Source organism: Microtus ochrogaster, unplaced genomic scaffold (assembly GCF_000317375.1).
Source record: "Microtus ochrogaster isolate Prairie Vole_2 unplaced genomic scaffold, MicOch1.0 UNK7, whole genome shotgun sequence".
Lineage (NCBI taxonomy): Eukaryota > Metazoa > Chordata > Mammalia > Rodentia > Cricetidae > Microtus > Microtus ochrogaster.
Genome location: NW_004949105.1, coordinates 7,927,588 through 7,946,405, shown reverse-complemented (window position 1 = coordinate 7,946,405; position 18,818 = coordinate 7,927,588).

Genomic DNA, 18,818 nt, shown 5'->3' with positions numbered 1-18,818 from the left:
TGGGGCCAGGCAGTGTTTAAAAGAATACAGTTTCCGTGTAATTATTTCGGGTATAAAGCTAGCCGTGCAGGCAGCTGGGTGCTGGGGACGCAGCTCCGCTGCTCCTAATTCAACACCAACTGAATTTAATTAGTTCCTTTTAAAGGGAAATAAATTTGGGAAGGAGAATATTCTGGGGACATGGATGGAGATGGAAGGGGGAAATGTGAGGTAAACATAATCATATTTCATTGGATATATTCATATGAATTCATAAAGAAGTGGGGAATAGATTCTGTTTTCTAATCCATTTTGTTCTAAACACTCGATTTTTAAGCATTCATTTAAACTTTTAGAAGACCAACTTTTCATTTATTAAAAAGTATATTTCTTATTTGTTTTTTTATTTTGTTGTTGTTTTATTTATTTTGTTATTGTTTTATTGGCTTATACATTTTTCTCTGCTCTCCTCCCTCCCACCTGACTCCGCTTCTACCCTCTCCCATGAACCTCACACTCCCAATTTACTCAGGAGACCTTGCCATTTTCTACTTCCCATGTAGATTAGATTCATGTATGTCTCTCGTAGGTTCCTCTTTCTTGTCTAGGTTCTCTGGGATTGTGATTATAGGCTGGTTTTTCTTTGTTTATGTCTCAAAGTCACTTTTAAGTAAGTACATATTGTATTTGTCTTTCTGGGTCTGGGTTACCTCACTCAGTATGATGTTTTCTCGATCTATCCATTTGTCTGTAAATTTCAAGATGCTATTGTTTTTTCTGCTGTATAGTACTCCGTTGTGTAAATGTACATTTTCTCTATCCATTCTTCAGTTTAGGGTCATCTAGGTTGTTTCCAGGTTCTGGCTATGACAAACTGAAAGACCCTACAGACCCCCTCCTCAAAACCCGCAGCTAGCATGCTCCCGGGGGAACGTCCTGTTTGCTTTATACAAAAATTCTCCGGATCAGCAGCCAGCCTGCTCTCGTAAGAACATCCCATGTGCTTGAGATAGAAAGACTGCAAGGCAGGATGTCAATAAGATAGCACATCAACAAAGCAGGTTAACTGCAAAACAGGATATCTATAAAGATAGGAACAGGATGACTATTGCCAAACATCCATGCTGAGAAAGGAAACCATTCATGCCCCCGCCTCATTCCGATTGACTGATAACCATGCTTTTGTTTTGTTTCTGTAAACTTGCAGTTTGGTCTTCCCTATAAAAAGCCCGCCCTCCAGTTAGCAGGTGCACAAAGTCCTCCGAAAGACTTTGCTGCCCACAGGTACCTGTGTTTACTCAATAAACCTCTTGCTAATTGCATCCTGTGGCCTGGTCTCGGAGTGTCCTGGTTCTGGGGTCTTCATCGGAGAAAAAGGTCCTCTCTGAGGGTCTTTCAAAACAATGATGCTATAAACATAGTTGCACACATGTCCTTGTGGTGTGATTGAAAACAGCCTGGTATTGGCATAAAAACAGACAGGAGGACCAATGGAACTGAATCAAAAACCCAGATATCAATCCATACACATACGGACACCTGACTTTTGACAAAGAAGCAAAAAAATATAAAATAGAAAAAAGAAAACATATTCAATAAATGATGCTGGCATAACTGGATATCAATATGTAAAAGAATGAAAATAGATCCATATCTATCGCCATGCAAAAAACTCAAGTCCAAACGGATCAAAGACCTCAACATAAAAACCAACCACACTGACCCTCTTAGAAGAGAGTGGGCAGTACACTTGAGACCACTTCCTAAATATAACCCCAGCAGCAAAGACACTGAGAGCAATAATTAATAAATGGGACCTCTTAAAACTTCGAAGCTTCTGTAAAGCAAAGGACAACTTATGCTGGAGAGGATGTGGGGTAAAGGGAACAGTCCTGTATTGCTGGTGGGAGTGCAAACTGGTACAACTGCTTTGGAAATCAGTATGGTGATTTCTTAGAAAACTGGGAAGCAATCTACTTCAAGACAAAGCAATACTAGTTTTGGGTATATACCCAAAGGATGTTTTATTTTATTTTTATGTGTGGTGTGGTACATACACATGTCATTTACAGTATATCCATGTGTGGTGTGTGTGTACACCCTATCCTTCACACTAAGATTATAGTGGTAAGTTTTGCATGAATGATGGTATCTGAAATCAGGTCTTCAGGATTGAGCAACAAGTGCTCTTATCCACTGAGCCATCCCTGCCAGCCCCAAGAAGTAGTTTTATAAATCTACCTTTAGAGTTATCTATTATTTATTTAATTTTTTTCTGGTTTATTAAACACATTCTAGACTTCTGGCCAAGTCATTTTAGATTCACAGTAGGATGCCATAAAGTTCCCCAGTGTTTCCGAAGGATTTGTTTGTGTCTGGGTTTTCTCTGGTGTCTTTGCTACCTGTGAAGGGATCAGCTCTCGTCAGACAGCTGTCAAGCACTCTGGATAAATGACACACAGGCACCTTATTATTGCTGTATGAAGGTAAAAATAGTACTGCAGAAGCAGCCACTCCTTTCCAACCTAACTTCCCCTCACCATCCATCAGTCACCCCAAGGGCAGCTATAAAAAGAAACAAAATCTACTTTCAAACTCCTCAGCCAATGGGCTCACTTCCTCAAAAATGGTGGCGTCTGGGAATGCCCAACCCATGCCAAAGAGATTGCCATCCCCAAAGACAACAGGCCTGTGTGAGTGTGTCTGAGGCCACAGATGCCATGGGCTGATGATGTACTTGGGTGAAGGGAGGAGCACAGTGAAGGGGAGCCAGGTCCAGGGCTGGAGCTGAAAGGCAAAGGTTCCTGGTGGGTTCTTTCCAAAGCTTTGCTGTGGGAAGGCTACTGCTATATAATCGGGGCAGTGTTCAGTATACTCAAAACTGATAAGCTGGTCCACAGGTAAATTAACTGACAGTCCCTGGAATGTGTCCCAAATCTCCATCAATACCTCAAAGGCAAGAGCACCACAGTGAGGAACAGCAGTTGTAGAAGATAGTAAGGCAAAGGCATGGCACAGTGTTGCTACACTGGGTGTTCTGAAGCATCCCCAGTCCCCATCCTGAAGCCTAAAAGCAATTCAGCTTTGAATGAAATCCTTCATGCTAGGAGATACCAAAGGCATTTGAAGAGCTCTCACAGGAGGTCTGAGGCAGGAGGATGATGAGGTCCAAGTCAGCCTGATCCAATCTAGTGAAATCATGTCTCAAAAGTAAAATAAATAAAATAAAACAGAACTTAAAAAATAAAACAAAGAAAAGTTTCATAAATGAAAACAAATAGAACCACTGGACACCAAGCAAAATAGATTCATGAAAGAGATAACTGAAGAATTTAAATTCATTCCCTTAAGTATTCTCGTGGAAGTAATTGAATTTGTTATATATATGAGCTGGAGATTTGCATTATTTTTAATAAGTTACTGTGTACTAAATATAAAATTAAGCAGAATTAAGTAAAACAGAGTAAGTTTAAAGACAAAGCAATGAATTCAAAGACCACAATTGATTGATTCCTAGAATGTCAGGAACAGAGGAAAACAGGAAAGACAGAAGAAAATGGGGGAAAGAGAAACTGGAAGAATTGAGGATGGAGAAAAGTCATTGATCTTGGCATAATGCATGCTTTCAGAAGCAGAGGAAGTGAAAAATAGAAGCTTATCCGAGAAATTCTAAAGAAATTTGTAAAGCTGTGCTTGAGAGGCTCCAGGTTGAGAACACTGGCTGCTCTTCTAGGTTCGACCCCAGCATCCACAGCACAACTCACAGCTCTCTGTAACTCGGCTTCCAGGGGCTCCAGCTCCCTCCTCTGGCCTCCATGGGCACTGCACACAATTGATGTAGACTTAAGTGGACAAAACACTTCTACACACATAAGATTTTTAAAATGTGGCTGGCTGATTCTAATTCTTCAAAGTATTTGAGAAAATAAATCACAAGACAGGGTTGTTGAGACATTTAGGAAAAATGTAGGGAAGAGTTTCTCATCTGCATTCTGGAAGCTTTTCCCACAGTGGATCAATCCCTCACTAACCCACTCTAAATTCCCAAGTGATGTCACCCCTGCCAGCTCTACAGAGACAGACAGTTGAGTCACAGCAGTCACATCCACAAGCACAGGGAAAGTGTGTGTGGGGGGGGGTGTCGCTTGGTGGGGTGTCTGAGAGAGGGTTGTGTAACTCACCCTCCTGCAAGAATCTGTAAAAGTCCCATTGAGATGCAGATTTGACCCGAAGTCTCCAGACACAAGTGCTCTACAGAGCTGTCTCAGTGAGATTCTGACTTACCTGCCTGCTGGAGTGAGTGAGTCACCAGGGAGAGATTTCCATAGCAAGCGATGTTGGAGGTGGTGTGAGGGCAGGCAGCCTGCTTCCATTCACGCTGGAGATACTGAGATGCTGGATGTGATAACTGTAAACAGATGTGGCCCCCTCCTCTGCACACACAGCTTCATGTCACAGAAGAGTAAACAGGCAGACACAGTCTGTAGAATTCTGTGCTCCAGGGACAGCAGGAGTCACAGAGCTCTGTCTGGTCTTTGTCTTCACTGTTGAAATGAAGAACTGAGTTAGGAAAAAGGCTTTTTCCTTCTGTTGTCTGTGTCTTAATGTGAAACTCACACAAGATGCCTGTGAGGACCTGTAGGAATGTGGCTAACCATCCTTACATACAATGTACTAGCCAGTGCAAAACCTCCTATGACATGCAGAAGCAACCAAGAGTTTAAGTTTAATTCACGTTCTATGCAATATGACAAAGAATATTCCATTGTTCTTGGTGATTTTTTTAAATTTTTTTCTCAACCAAATTATTTTTGAGAGGCTGCCACTGTGAGCCTTCAAAACATCTTCAGAATTTACAATGAGTTTGTAAACAGTGTGCACCAAATTAATGTGGCTGTCATTTCATGTTCATAAGCCTACGGGCACACACAGAGAGTAAAAGTCATCTGGGGAGAGGCGCATACAACCAAGAAGGAGGACATTAACGTTTTCGTATGTGCAGGCAGCATCTCTGCATACAAAGCATTATTGTGTAATATACACATAATTTGTATTTCCTGCTCAAACATAAAACACAAATCGAGAATGCAATGAAGGCAGAGAGGAGAAAAGAGACACAAGTGATATAGGAAAGTGGTATCAAAACCAAAGATATTATATGTAAATTAATCTTTTCACATGAAAAGAGATGTGCTGAACTGGTAAGGAAATGACCCACATATAAGATCCTACATGAGACCAACTATACACCCAAATACATAGCCACATACGTGTTTGTGAGATGTGGGGGAGTGGGTATGGGAAGCCAGAGAGACCTTTGTGGAGCAGCAGTAACACGAGACAAAAGACAGGGTGTTAGGAAGAGACAAGGGAGGCATTACATAGTGGTGGAACTGTTTACCTGGGACATGTCACCTCTGTAAGCATGTGCACACAACAACACAGCCTCGAACACACAAGCAGACACTGGAAGATTCACAGATGGAAACAGTTCAACAGTAAGAGCTAGCCACTTTAAGACCTTGCCTCCAACAATAGACAAAGCCTAGACATCAATTAACAGAAAGCAAGAGGCTTGAGCATACTATCAGTCAACTGCATGTCAAAGAATTATTCAGAATTATTTACCCAAACAAGCATGCACAGTTTATGGCATATATGGAACATTTCTCTAAGACCAACCATGTTTTAGGCCAGAAAACAAGGTGCAAAAATTCTGAAGTCACAAAAAAATGTCATCTTGGAGCACAGTGGAATAGAATTTGAAATCAGTAACATAAAGAAATCTGAAGGCAGGAACCCCATAAATATGTGGAAATTAACAGCCATTTTGAAATTTTTATCTTTAGAGAGTATAGAGTAATTAATTATATAATCTCCCTTTCCCTCTCCTCCCTCTGAAACCTCCCATGTATTCCTCCTTGCTCTCTTTTATATTCATGGCCTCTTTTTTCACTAATTTTGTTATACATGCGCATATGTATGTATGTATATACATGTAACATGCAGCAATATGACATGTCATATGTGAGTCACAAATACATAAATTCAGAATGTCTTTCATTATCTTTGACCAAAGTGCAGAACACATTAATAATGGCCCCTAATTCCACCTGATACATGTGAAAACTCTCATTTTCTAGTTAGTTTGAAATCTGGTGATATCAGACCTAACCTAAAAGACCATGGAAATAATACAGCTTGCCTTGTGCACACATGTGTGCGGCGAGGTAGCCTCCGAAAAGTGGGCCTCGTCACCTGGCAGCTTTCTGTGTCTCTAAAGTTGGCTGCTTACTGGCAAGTGAGCTCAGAGGGCCAGATGGCCAAGGCCAAAGGAGATCATTAGACAGTCCCTGTTAAAATTTTGCACAACAGTTGACAGGAGCCAGCAGGATTTCCCCACTGCTGACCCCCTAAAGGGCGGGGAAGCAGAAGCATATGTGTTTATTCACACCAGCGGGCCCTTTTAATTAACACGTCTGCGGTGTGCACACCTTCGGAATTTATACAGTATATTACAAACAGCTCTTCAAAGACCCAGGTAGTTATATAACTCAGCTGTTACTGAAATGAGAGGAAGACAACAAGACGGGAAGATGTCTGTCTAGTGACGGCTCGGAAAGATCCGGTCTCCAGAATCCCAAGTATGCCTTTCACGTACCCCGTGGTCTGCCAGCTGTAGCTTCTCTTCACTCTTACCTCAGCCCGGGCCAATGTGACGTCACTAGCCACCAGCACACGAGCCTGATGCACACAGGCTCACCTTCTCAGTCCTCACAACTGGATGCTGTCCGCACCAATGCAGAAATCAGCTGGACGCAGCTGGACGCAGCTGCACGCAGCTGGACGCAGCAGGACGCAAGCTCAGGGTTGCTGGCAGTGCCATACTGAGGACCCAGCAACAAAGTTACTCCTTCATGTGAAAGGCAGACGGTGTATAGAATGCTTGGTTTATATTTAAGATAACATAATAATAATATCCCCCAGTTGCTGTTGTTGTTTTAACCTAGTATTTAGTCTTTAAGTGCCTGAGACTTCTGATGCATGTAGAAGCAGAAGGCAGGTACACAATGCAGCCCAGTGTCCCGAACTCCATGATCTGGACTCTCAGGAGCGTCCCGAAGCACCACTGACCTGTGTCCGAAGCCTTTCATGTGCAGATGCTGAAGCACCTTTGCTGCTGCAAAAGCAGCTGGCAATAGTAGAAGAACAAACGTTCACATACTAATGCTCTTAGTTATTTTTAGTTTATTTCAGAACGTGTACCTCGCTGAATCATTTTATTGATATGAAAAGGTATCTGATCTTCATTCTGTGTATGGATCTTTCTTCTTTAAAAACACATTGATTAAATATTTGAAAATTATATTTTGATCATATTCACTATTTCTTCCCTGACTCCCCCAGATCAGGGCCCCTACCGTATCCACCCAACTCTGTGTCCTTTTTTTCTGTCCCCCGGAATGTCGTTGGCCTATGAAGGGCTATGCCCTTAGAGAAAGCAAACTCTTCTGTCTCCACAGCTATTGTCAGTAGACCCTGGCTGGGTGGGACTTTTGCTCATACCCTTTCCTCCCATGCTGGTATGTTGTGTGCCTTGAGCTTGTTCAGGTTTTACAGACGCTGCCATGGTCTCTTTGAGTTCATAGGTGTGGCTGCCCAGCTGTGTCCAGGAACTGCATTAAGTACAAAGAATCATTTGTACTCCTCCGCCACCTCTGACTCCGACCATCTTTCTGCTCCTCTTCAGCAACATCCCTGAGCCTTGGCAAGAGGGGGTGTGGTGCAGATGTCCCACCTGAAGCAGAGCACTGCCTAGTCTCTTATCATCTGCGCTGTGTTGATTACTGTCGGCTGCAGAGCCAAGCTTCCCTGATGAGGTCTGAGAGATTCGCTGATGGGTGGGTCTAATGGTGAGTCATTACGAGCTGGTCCACTACAGCGCTCATTTCACACGGTAACAGTAGCAGGTTCTCTCCTAGGACTGTGTCCTGTCTATGCCTGGTAACGGTGCCAGCTTATGTGGCTAATCTCTCTCTTTCTTTGAATATAAAGTTAATTTTCAAATATATGAATTAATTTCATACATAATGATTCAGAAAGTGTGAAGAATGGCCAAAGCTAATGTCATTATTTTTATTTTAGCTACATTCAGTGTGTGTGAGTGTGTGTGTGTGTGTCTCTGTGTGTCTGTGTGTGTGTGCAACAATGCCCAGGTAAATGTCGGAGGACAACTTGCAGGGTCGGGTTTTCTCCTCCTACCAAGGGGCCCAGGATTGAACTCAGGATCCGGGTCAGTAGGTAAGTTCCTCCACCCACGGAGCTGTCTCATTGGCCCTGCAGCCTTGTCTTATGAAAGAAGAGAATGTGTCTGAGAAGCCGCGCAGCATGTCAGAGACTCTCCCTGCCCTGGGCCCTAATTGCATTAGGGTTACTCTCTGCACATGCCTGGGTGCCTCCTGGGTCCTTGATTGACCTTACTTCTGAAGAGCCCGTAGCCTCTGCGTCTTCTAGGAGAAGTGCACACTTTATTGATGTACTTTTTGTTTCTACATCCTCACATCATAAAGAAGCATGATGCTGGTTTTCAAACGACCCGCCAGTGCCCCTAGAAGTTAGCCTACAAATGTACTGTTTGGTGGACTGCATGGTGGATTGTGTGATAAGCAGTTGTTCTTGATCCCAGGGCAATAATGCTCAGGAGCTGGAGCTCTTCTAGCTAAGTAGAGCAGTATGTGGCTGCCTTTTATGAGCCAAAACATGAATAAAACCCCATTATTTTTTCTGTAATCCTTTTTGAGAATTTCATGGAACAGTGTTTACACCATTTCCCCCTTCGTCTCCCGCATCCAACTCTTTCCTTGAGTCCCATTTGTCTGAAATTTATGAGTTTTTTCTTCGACTTTTGTGCTGTGGCTGCATACAGAAGACCAAGCCCTGGCCTCATACAGACTAACTAACAATGTTTCAATGGCAAGATGATACAAACATCCTGGCAGGACAGCAAGCTAACACCACTCAACATGCTATACCACCAGAAAAAACAGGTGACCAGAACCATGAACTTCCAAGAAAGTCAGGGGTTTTAGTAATATTCCATCAGAATAATTTAACATGCTTTATCTCCCACATGTTCATGTAGCCATTTTAGCAACAGACAATTTAAAACCGATATTGGTGGAGCAAAGTTTGCAACCTAGAAACTATGACCTGCTCAACACATTTTCACCACTTACCATAATCCCTCAACATTGGATGGTCTAGGACTTGATTAGGATCTAAGAATCAAGTATAGCAAAGTACTGTTCTATCTTATATAATTGGTTCATATGCTAACGATGACATATTAAGATAATTCTACAGAGAACATATATTAAAGAGATATTTAATACATTTTAAAAATAAATAAAGTGATTAATTTTAAATTAATAAATATCTACATGCTTATTTAAGACCATATTTCCTTGTGAAAGACAATACAATCTTATCAAATTGTTGTTGTGAATGGAATCAAGGCTTCACTGAATAAGTCTATACTTTTTTCTTGAAATGATTCAATTATGCAGGTGTACATCAAATATACTTATTTTGAAACAGATCCATTGTTTTAAGAACTTACCATTTGGTACAACTTGTTTCTTCCTGTCAGTGTTTATACTTGGTATTCAAATACACAGGCAGCAAAGATGAAAGCAAAGAGAAATTTAGAAAACCCTTTCATCAGGTCTCTTATAATTTATTCACACTTTCAAAGGAACACTGTTGTAAGGTAGTGTCAATGGTGACATGGCACTTGGCTTGCTTACATCAGGAGCCAGGTGTCCACCTGAATTTGCTCTTACTGGGCGTGATTCTTCTGGATACAACCAAGCATTTGCACTTCCTTCGGTTTTGAAGCTGTGTTTGGGAGACGAGCTTGGACTGTGTTAGCCAGGCCTGAGGACAGGGCCGTGTGTGTGTGTGTGTTTGCTGGGATTGTTTGGGGCTGTGAGTAGCTAAGTGATTTCCTTTAAACTAAGCATTGCTGGTTCAGATGGCAGACTCAAAAAGACAAGCAATCAGGTAGGAATTTGGATGTTTACATTTGGAAACACGTTAAAAGGGGATAAAATAACAGCAACAACAAAACCAAAACTCCTAGACACCATTTTTAATGACCCAAACTGCCACCCTACTAAGTACCAACCAACGCCATCTTGGCCGTTATCAACTGATGAGGAGGATCATTCCAGGGTCCTTTCAGTTCAAAGCCTTGAGGGTCCTCATGCTTAATCATACCCCAGCAATGCAAACATACTTTATGCAAACTTTGTTGCCCACTGGACTGAAGTATTGGGTCTCCCTGTGCTCAGCCACTGTTCTCCATCCAAACAGAGCTGGGGGCTTGATTCGTACATTTCATTTTGTTTCCTCGGAAATGAATATGCTCAAATAAAGGCTTCATCCAGGAAAAAGAAAGTGCCGCTGCCACCTTTACTTCCATTTTTAGAGCTGCCTGCTCCAAGCTTTAGATTGAAGTCATACCAATTTCTCACATTAATCCAGCGGAAGTCATAGGTGCAACGGCACAGCGTTCAGATGTACCGAGCCTGCTGTGCCCCTTTGTCTTGCTGATAGAATGGATTGCACGTTGTTATCAGCTCTCCATTGCTTTCCATTTCATATCTGGTGATTGCCAGCCCGACCATTAATCACAGAATCATTCAAGCTAATGAGAGGCAGCAATTTTGCTGATGACGGCTCTCTGAAATTTAGCATTTCTTATGCTCAGGACTCTTGCAGAAATGGGATAAAAGTGAAATTTTACTAGAATTTTGGCCCACAAAATATTCTTCTATTATTATATGCAAAGTATATAATAGAAATGGAAATAATAATTTGTTAATGAAGGCAAAGCAAGATAATAGCCATATGGCTGAAATCACATTCACCAATGTATTTTAAACTACTCAAAATATGGGCTTTTACTTTATTAATATCTTATTTACAACTCAGTTTTGCTATCACATGATGTTCGAACACTGCCCAGATGTTGTATGCTGCTGTTGATGATACTAGTGAAATTTATTCAAAACAAATTTAAAATGCACACTGAACTGTTCTTATTTAAACATGCCTGCTGATTGTTAAGTGTTAGGAGAGCCTAGGCGTCTTAGTTACTTCTCTGTTTCAGGGAAGATGCACCGTGACTAAAGCAAATTATAAGAGAAAACATGTATTGTGGGCTGAAGATTCCAGAGGGTTAGAGTCCAGGGCCATCACGGTACAGAGCCTGGCAGTGGGCCGGCAGGCTTAACCTCTTGAATTCACAAGCACAGTGTGTTGGGGTAGGGCTGGAAATGGTGTCAGACCTTTGAGACCTCAAAGCCCATTCCTAGTGACACTTCCTCAAACAAGGCCACACCTCCTAATCCTTCCCAGACAGTTCCACCTACTGGTGCAGACCAAGTATTCAGACATATGAGCCTCTGAGGGTCCATCCTCACTCAAACTACAACACCAACTTCGTTTTTTAAATCTATAAAAAATAACCAAGAATCTGAGAATTTATGTACTAAGCCTTTATCATCAAGTTATAAATTTATATGAAAATTTTAGATCAGCTATTAGGAATTCAAGGCATGCTTATGGCTGCAAGTAAAAACCATTTTAGAAATATACATATAGGGGAATAGAAGCAAACTTGTGAAAGAACAAATCTGGTTTGGTTTAAATTATGTCTTTAAAAAAAAGAAATGTTGAACTCTTAACTCTTTTAATCTCCAAATGTCACCTTCTCTGGAAATAGAGTCTTACAAATATGAGTTACACCAAGAGGAATTAAAAGTGGAATTGACTCCTTAAGTCCACGAGCCTGGGAACGGAAGAAGGCGCTGTGAGAAGACAGGAAGGTGTCCTTGTGCAGGCAGAGATGGAGTGACACATTTATGGGGCAGGGAAGACCCAAGAGAGCCAGCGACCACCAGAAGCCACAGGATGTCATTGTAGCAGGTGTCATAGGAAGCATGGTCTACAACACTGTGCCTTCTGACCCATGGATCTAGGGCTATAAGATAACAAATTCCTGTTGTACAAAACCCACTGGATGTTGCCATGACATTACAGCATCCCAGAACATAACCACAAACTCATCTAAAAATAATTAGTGGACATTTACCTGATAGAAATTATCATGGTCCACACAGAATAGAAAATGTGAGCATAACAATCTGGGTCTCGCTCAGTTTGACACATAACTGATGCTTTGATCTTTCTTCTTTTCTTTCCTTATTATTACTTGTTTTATTTTGTTTTGTTTTGTGAGATAGGGTTTCTCTATGTAGTTTGGAACCTGTCCTGGAACTCACTCTGTAGACCAGGCTGGCCTCAAACTCACAGAGAACCCCCTGCCTCTGCCTTCCTTGTGCTGGAATTAAAGGCGTGAGCCTTCCTTGCCCGGCAATGGATCTTTCTTATTATATGATTTGTACAATGAAGCCATATTGATGACTCAATAAGAATGAATTAATGTTCTTCAGAAATGCCACTGAACAGCCCAACCATAGGCCACTCTCTGACAGTTCTTTAGGAAGTGGCTTTTTCCTGGACCTTGTGGAGCCTGTGTATCATCTCACTAACTAGACGGAAGACGGGCTTTAAATGATGAACATGGTTAAGAGGGGAAAGTTTGTACGCGATGTTAGCATCTAAAACATGTGAACTCGGCAAAGTCAGGAAGAAATTGACAGGAGCTAAGGGAGCAGGGGTTACTTGCTGCAGACAAGGCCCCCTTAGCTGGGTCTTAAGGACCCCAGGAACAAGAATGCTCCCCAGGAGGGGAACACAGAGAAGATGCATAGCCTGAATGTTCATCAGCATGCCTCTGTTTCAGCTACCTGGGACATGCCTACGATTTCAGTCCAGGTTCTATGTTCTAAGCTTCAACCATTGTTGTGCGATGTTTTACTCTTTATGCTCTTTTGGGGAGGCCACTACCCAGCTCCCATATAAATGACACATAGAGGCTTATTCTTAGTTATAAACATCCTGCCTTAGCTGGACTTGTTTCTAGCCAACTTTTCTTAAATTAATTCACCTACTTTAGTCAGAGGCCACTTGTTCGTTCCTAGCTGCCCAGACTGCTGAAATAACCACATAGAAACCATATTATTTGCAATACTGTTTGGCCAATAGCTTAATCATATTTCTGGCTAACTCTTATATTTTAAATTAACCCATCTCCATTAATCTGTGTATCACCACGTGGCTATGGCTTGCCAGGTAATGTTCCTTCCAGCATCTGTCTCTGGCCAGGCTCCATGGCTTCTCCCTGACTCTGCCTTCTTTCTCCCAGAATTCAGTTCAGTTTTCTCCACCTACTTCTATTCTACCATATCACAGGCCAAAATAGCTTCTTTATTCATTAACCAATAAAATCAACACATTTGCAGAATGACTTCCCAATCTACCTTTTCCCTTTGGGTTTTTATCTTTCTTTTCTACATCTTACTTTGTTTCTTACTCCGTGGCTGGCTGGGTATCTGGCCCCGATGTCCTCCTCTCCTTCTTCTCTCCTTTCTTCTCCTATTTATGCTCTCTGCCAGCCTGGCCTATCCTTGCTCCTGCCTTGCTAGTGACCATTCAGCAATTTATTAGACCATCAGGTGTTCTAGATAGGCAAAGAATCACAGCTTCACAGAGTTAAACAAATGCAGCATAAACAAAAGCAACATACCTTAAAATAATATTCCCCAACAACCCATGACAAAATCAAATATATAGTTACACACACACACACACACACACACACACACACACATATCTCCACCCCTGGAACAACACTGGTGATCAATCCATTTCCCAAGTAAACAGGGGCAGAAAAGGACCCTCAAGTCAGCACTGAATTAATCAAGGGAATTCTCTCTCTCTCTCTCCCTCTCTCTCTCTCTCTCTCCTCTCTCTCTCTCCTCTCTCTCTCTCCTCTTCTGTCTATCTCTGTCTGAGTGTCTCTCTGTCTCTGCCTCTGTCTTCTCTGTCTCTCTGCGTGGAGAGGGATACCGAGGGAAAGAAACACACAGAGAGAATAATGTTGAAGTGTAAGGAAGGTTGGCAAAGATAAAAAAAGAGAAAGACTTATTTTAAATGAAGATGACAGAAAGATGTCTTTGATTTAGAAAGCACACACCTTCCGACCATGTGTTATCCACATACGGTGTATTTGATGGTCTTCACGTGGCTGCGGATTGGCTCGGCCTCATTATCAGGCAGCAACCCCTTTCCAGAGTGGGTTTAAACACAGTGCCATTTATGGACTCCATTTCTAAACAAATGCTACTGTCCTGTCTGGCACTCTGCTTGTCCTGCTTCTCCACCCACGAGTGTGAGTGAAGTGGCCTCCAGCAGTGAGCCTGGGGACAGCTGCTCTTCCCATTGCCCCCAGAAGCCAACAGGTGCACGGCACTGTTATGGGCATCCCAGGCTGACAAGATAAAGCTGTGTGTGTGCACAGCAGCGAAGTCTGTGCTACCTTGTCTCACTCAATAAGAATCTGGCAGTCTGCAACGACTAAATCAAAGGCCTTGCTAAGCAAGCTGATGATGAAGGGAGATGATGCCAGGTAACCAACTCACTCCACTATCGAATAAAGTAAAAGAAAACAAAATATGAGTATTTGTGTATTTGCAAAGGTATGTTTGAGACCACACATATGAGATCACCTGACACAACAAGGCTGATAACACATATGAAATCACAGAGACTGTAATGTCATCCACAAGGTTTGCACAAGTTCAGGCCTGATTAAAAAAAAAAACAAAAAACAACTCGACTTTAAAGAGGTTGGAGTGGACACAAAGTTCTCCCTCTAACCAAGAAGCTATTCGCAGTGGATTCCAGGCTGGGAAAGAGGAAATTAATCTTCTCCACGGAATAACACAGGGCATATCAAAGACTCTAGGGCAGGTCCCATGCCAGGAGTGGTTGACCAGAACACAGTGGGCTCCATGCTTTTCTGAATGTGCTTTTGGTTTTGTTTTAGTTTGGTAAGTTTTGTTTCTTTGTTTGTTTGCTTGCTTTCATTTTCTCCTTTTTATTTTCTTTTTTTTTTTTATTTTCTTTTTTATAGGAGCAGGAGTGAGAGGAGGACGCAGCTGAGTTGGTAGAGAGGTGAAGATGATGAGAGAGCCGGGAGAAGGAGAAGAACATGATCAAAATACACTGCATAAAAATAAATGAGAAGAAATGATCATCTGCTAACACGGGCAAGAGGAAAATAGTATTCTGTGGTCACGTGAGTGCGCACATGCACATGCACATACACACACCCAAACACAAATGAAAGCACACATGCTTACACGAACAAAGTATTCAGAAATCTTTTATATCTGCAAAGAATTCTGTCCCTTGAACAAAAAACTGATTCTGAGTTAGATGTTTGCACAATTTTTTTGGCTCACTTGGGCACAGTGGAAAAAGACACCTATTTCTGCTTTTCTCACTTACAAGGCAAGAGGAGGAGAGATTCCACTGGTAGGCATCAGCTAAGGCAGAACGGACCTGGGAAGGGCCACTCCTGTCCTGACACCTGTCTTCTTTGGATTCTAATTTGCAGGACTCAGGGCAAAACTGGAAATATGGGCTCCCTGCTAGGGCATTATTCAAAACATCAAGATAGCAGCAGAGAGTGTTAAACCGAGCCTGGCCCATCTGGGGTCTGGCCTGGCAGAGCCGCAGGACCCGTGCTCAGAGCTTGCAGGACCCGTGCTCAGAGCTCGCACCACCTTTGTGGGTTCTCTGGGTTACACGCTGTTTGCTCACAACAGATCCGGCGTGTCCTCTGATCTGTGCTGCTTCTGTGCCAGGGATGAGCTCTGCTCCCGCTTCCCCCGTCTTCCTTGCAGAAGACAGACCAAAAGCTCTTTGGCTTTTCCTTTATCTGTTATCCACAGATGATGTTCTCTGTAGGCATACAGACTTACTTCTCTAAAGCCATAGCTGAGAATTACCAAATGAGCTCATACATTACCTAAAAGAAATAATAATCACTATCCCCAGACTGATATATGAAATAGTAATTCAGAAATGACTTTATAATAATCCCAGTTTTTCATGGATGTCATCCTGAACTCCACATTGCCAAGTAGCGAAGTGATCTCTCCTTTTCTCAAGTTATTAACATTTTTAAAGTATTAAAAATCACAGGAACGGAGGGTTTTAGAAACTTAAAGTGTTGCAGTTCTTCACCTTAGCAAAGAAGCAGACCCTGCCCGGTGGTCTGCCATGTTCTCATTTGATTCACTCTGAGTGAAGGAAAGAAAACAACTAACACCCAAATTAATCCATCTGCTAGTGTATACTACTTTTCTAAGGAACATTTGACATGTCAAGAAAGGCACCTATTTCAAATTCAGTTATTTTGAGCATTTTACCATATGAGAAAACCAGCATCAAAAGCAACTCCAGAAAGCTAAGACCCAACTGGTAAAAGCCCAGCTATCCATGCAGAGGAAAACCTACTAGGGCTTCTCACTCCGTTTCATCCCTATTGGTTTACCCTGCTTGGACATTGGACCAAAAAGGAGCCATGGGCTTTATCCTCTCTGATGCTTAGCTTTCCAGCTGAGCATACTCACCAACAACAGGGGATGTTATCAGTTCTTTGCTTTTCATAAAACGACTTGTTTTCTATTGTGCAATATACAGCTTTTTAGACCCATTTCCTAGTGGGTTAACATACCTTCCTACCTTGGAATATTGCTAGAAATATGCTGTGAACATTTATATTCACATATTAGTGTGAATATAAATTCATCCTTAATAATATAATATTTTTATTAATTCTTTGAAAATTATATACATTTATACAGCATATTTTGATCATATGCGGCCCATTCCTTCCCTAACTTTTCTCAGATTCACCCCCTCCCTTGCTCTCAAAATCATACTGTTTTTAAAAACTGTATTTGAACTATCCCACTCTTATTATGGCCATGAGCATGAAGCCATCCACTGGAGGAGGATCTACCTGAGAGGAACTGTCACACTCTTAACCAACTTAACTCCCCTCCCTCGAGCCATCAACTGTCAATAGCATCTCTGTTGAAGGAGAAGACTCTAGAGTTCTCCCCAGTTCATTCTGGAATGTTGATCTTGTTTTGAGTAGACTCCTAACAGTGGCATTTCTGGGTCCTAGGATGTTTTGTTTGTTTGTTTACCTTTAAGAACAATTTGTGCAACTCTTTTCTAGAGAAGGTATGCCATTTAACATTCCCAGAAACACTGTGTGAATTGGTTTGTTCACCATGCCCTTACCAACATTTGTTAGGGACCGCCTTGTTAGTTATAATATCTTTGTACATGGTTTCTCGTTGTGGGTTTAATTTCCTTTTCCGAATGATTAATGACACTGAACACTGTTCTTGAGTGTTTTGGCCAGAAGCACAAAGTCATCTGTGTCGTTTGTCTTTCTCTTCCCCCATTCTTCTATAGATTTATTGAGCTGTAGGTGTTCTTTGTAACTATTGAATTGCTCAATGAGAGTGCTTTCTCTCACCGAGTGCTCATCTTCTCCTTTCCTGAATGTTAGGTTTCTGTTTGATATGTGAATTTTGAATGTTAGTGGGCTTATCATTCTTCTTCAATAAGCAGTCCCTTTGACATCCTGTCTAAGAAATCTCTGCCTAGTGAGAAAGCTGAAAAACCACCCTTCTGTGTTTTCTTACACGGGTTATCCTCTTAGACACCTCCCTGAAGTCTGTGCCTTGAGTGAATTTCGTGGGTGGTACAAGGTACGGTTCTGTGATTTGCATATGGTATCCAGTTGTCCCAGCACCATCTGGTGAGCAGACTCTCCTTCCCCCCAGTGATTATTTTTGGCACCTTTTCCAGAAATAAATGACTATAAATATAAATATTTATTTCTGGACTCGCAGTCTGTCCCATTTGTGCACATGTCCACGTCCGCTGACTGGACAGCAGGAGCGTTCTATTCAGAGATCACAAGTGGAAGTCCTTCTGCTTCGTCTGTCCCCAGATTTCTTTGGTTCCTGTGTGTGTTTGGTGCCATTGTATAGATGTTTACACTCGTTTGTTATTTTCCATGGACTAAAGGCCTGTGGGATTTTGTTACAAACTGAACTGAAATTACAAACCACATTGGGGGGAATTGTCCTCTTCTAGCCTGGAAACACGGAGTTGCATGCATGCTTGCTTATATTGTCTTAATTTTTATCAGAAGTCTTCAGTTTCCCCTCAAACATACATGAGCATTTTCTTCTGATGCTGTGGTGAGTGCATCTGTACTCTTATTTTCCTCTGGGTTTCATTGTTTATAATCCCACCTTAAGCTTGTTTTGTACTTGAGACAACAGGATGACAAAGAGAGCTTGCTAGCTGTGTGTGGAGGGGAGCAGAAGAATGCCAGAGGAATAAAATCATTACTCAAATGAATTAATGTGTCATATAGACATGGCTGAGTAAATTAAAAGAGAAAACCACGTCCCTCCTTTTCTTTCCTTTACTTTTCTGAGCACTAAATCCTGACTGTGGAGTTGTGATGAGACTGCCCACTGCACTGGAAGCTGCTGCATCTGGCAGCACCTGGCCCTGTACCCTGCAGAGCGCATGGTCTCTTTGAATGCACTTTGCATATGGTGTCCAGTCATCCCCGCAGCTTCTGCAGGCACACAGAAGACCACACTGCAGGGCACACTGGAGAGCACACAGCAGGGCACACAACAGAACACATTGTAGGTCACATTATAGGAGACACATTGCAGGGCACATGTAGATCACACTTCAGGGCACACTGCAGGGCACACACACTGCAGGGCACACACACTGCAGGGCACACACACTGCAGG